The sequence below is a fragment of the Sapajus apella genome, unplaced genomic scaffold (genome assembly GCF_009761245.1).
Source record: "Sapajus apella isolate SASKATOON/1434 unplaced genomic scaffold, GSC_monkey_1.0 scaffold88, whole genome shotgun sequence".
In the NCBI taxonomy this organism is placed as follows: Eukaryota; Metazoa; Chordata; class Mammalia; order Primates; family Cebidae; genus Sapajus; species Sapajus apella.
In genome coordinates this window covers 8,739,415-8,741,838 of record NW_022437028.1, presented here as the reverse complement: position 1 = coordinate 8,741,838, position 2,424 = coordinate 8,739,415, and the positions used below count along the sequence as shown (strand labels likewise).

At 53.4% G+C, this 2,424-nt stretch overlaps 1 protein-coding gene across 7 annotated transcripts in view; it reads right to left on the bottom strand.

Annotated features, from left to right (window-relative positions):
* The window catches only part of ZNF3 (zinc finger protein 3), a 14,336-nt gene extending 12,368 nt beyond the window's left edge, over nucleotides 1-1,968 (bottom strand). For 5 of the 7 annotated variants that reach the window (XM_032255258.1, XM_032255251.1, XM_032255256.1 and 2 more), the window contains exon 1: nucleotides 1,657-1,793. The gene's annotated coding sequence lies outside the window, so the exon portion shown is untranslated. The other 2 variants (XM_032255254.1, XM_032255257.1) reach the window with 2 other exon arrangements.
* Nucleotides 1,969-2,424: the final 456 nt, after the last annotated feature.

Sequence of the window (2,424 nt, the reverse complement as noted above, 5' to 3'; positions counted from 1 at the left end):
CAAAAAAAAAAAAAAAAAAAAAAATTGGCATGGTGGTGCATGCCTGTGATCCCAGCTACTCAGGAGGCTGAGGCAGGAGAATCGCTTGAACCCAGGAGGCAGAGGTTGAGAGGTTGTGGTGAAATGAGATCACACTACTGCATTCCAACGTGGTCAACAAGAGTGAAACTCCATCTCAAAAAAAAAAAAAAAAAGAAAGTTCTAACGTTCTGTCAGCTAACTTGCTAGACACTGCACTCCCAACTACTTCAGCAGGGAGTATGCTCCAAGTTGCACAGCTAAGCCATTAGAAGTCTTCAGGTGATTCATTGAAAATCTATTTCCTTGGACCTTCACCTCACAGAGACCTAGTGTGTCACAGAAATTCAATGGCCACGTGCAGTGGCTCACGCCTGTAACCCCAGCACTTTAGGAGGCTGAGGTGGGAGGATTACTTGAGCCCAGGAGTTCGAGGCCACAGTGAGCCATGATGACACCACTGCACTCCAGCTGGGGCAACAGAGTGCGACTTTAATACACAAAAATTTAAAAGGAGAGAGGGAAAAAAAGGCCAATCGTGGTGGCTAACACCTGTAGCCTGTAATCCCAGCACTTTGGGAGGCCAAGGCAGGTGGATCGCCTGAGGTCACTAGTTCAAGACCAGCCTGGCCAACATGGCAAAACCCCATCTCTTATAAAAATACGGAAAAATTAGCCCAGGCGTGGTGGCTGGTGCCTGTGGTCCCAGCCACTCCAGAGGCTGAAGGAGACAACGCTTAAAACGGGGAGGCGGAGGTTGCAGTGAGCCAAGATAGTGTCACTGCACTCCACAGCTAGACTGTCTCAAAAATAAAAATTAATTTTTTTAAAAAAAAGAGCTTCAATAACAATCTTCTCCTTATACCGGACTGTCCATTAAACACGTATAATCAAATGATGCCCACTCTCCACAGATGTCTTTTCTGGAAAAAATAATAGGCTTAGTTCCTCTAATTAGTCCATCGGTTTCAGGCTCATCATCCTGCTATCCTCTCCTGGAGTTTACACAAGCCCTTCAGAGTGTAAACACCGATGTGGATTCAACCCCACTTCTGAAGTGAATCAAACCAGGAATCTAATACAACTGAAAACGGAGCCTGAGCCAGGTGTATCACTGGATGCACTAGGCTCCAGCGGGATTACCCCCGGAATCGGAGTCTGCACCCCTTCCCAGCCTTCTAACTCCGTACGCTTTGCAGAACTACTACGCTGATCCTTGGACCCAGCTCCGTAAAAATAAACTTCCTCTCTTCCGACGGGCGCGAATAACCGTGTTAACGTCAGATAAAAACGTCCGGGAGAAGTACCAAGTTAGGGTCACAGTCATCATCTATCAAGAGAGAGGCGCCCCTACCGCTCTGCTGAAACTTTTAAACGCTCCAGTTGGGGCGCCGTTTAAGTCACAAAATCAGAACCGGAGCCCCATTCCTACCCCCCACGCAGGGTCCCGCTAGGCTTGGGCGGATCCCTGGGGAAAGGAAGTAGAGGACAGTCTGCAGGGGACGGAGGGGCACCTCCCCAAACCCTGCTCCGGGCCGGCCTGGGGACCCCGCGGGCCGCAGCGGCACAGACACCACCCCCTTCCCCGGCGACCACAGCCTCCGTCTCACCGCGAGCCCCGGGGACGCCCGGACTCACCCTGGGGGGCAGGGACGAGAAATGTGGGGGGCCGGACACGGACCAGGCCCTGTTGGACCCTGTCACAGACCCAGACACCGGGGACAGAACAAAGAACGGAAGTTCTCCCTCGTTTCGCTTCCGGGTTGGTTGGTCTTGCCACTCACCCGCGCCCCTAACGCCCACTTGTTCTGTCTAGGAAAATGGGAGGTCCTCGCCTCTCTGTGGTTTGCTGACTCAGGGCGGCTGGCAGGCGGCGAGGGCAAGGAGTCCGATCGCTGCCGCGGCACTCGGGGATCTTTAGCCGCGGGGTTGGCCGGCTGCGCCACCTGCTGGCCGCGCAGGCACGAAAACGGCCGACCACGGTCCTGGGCCATAGGACGCATGCTCCGGCACCGCGGGCCATCGGGGCGGGCGGCGGGGGCGAGCGGAAACGTCGAGCCCGCGCTCCTCAGGCTGTCTCGCAAAGGGCAGTCGCAAACGCGCAATTCTTGACGGATTCATCAATATTAAAAAATTGACCCTTTTTCAAAACTTGCTTCCGAACAAACCGATTTTTTGTTGGTTTCTTGTAAAAATGCCCCCTTTAAATTACCCACATCTGAAGTAAACATTCCAGCCCATCAGAGTTGACTTAAGGACAAAACCCGTATACAGGTGATGAGAGCAGAGAAGAGAAAGCTACTGGCGGGGCGCGGTGGCTCACGCCTGTAATCCCAGCACTTTGGAAGGCCAAGGTGGGCGGATCACTTGAGGTCAGGAGTTCGAGACCAGCCTGGCCAACATGGC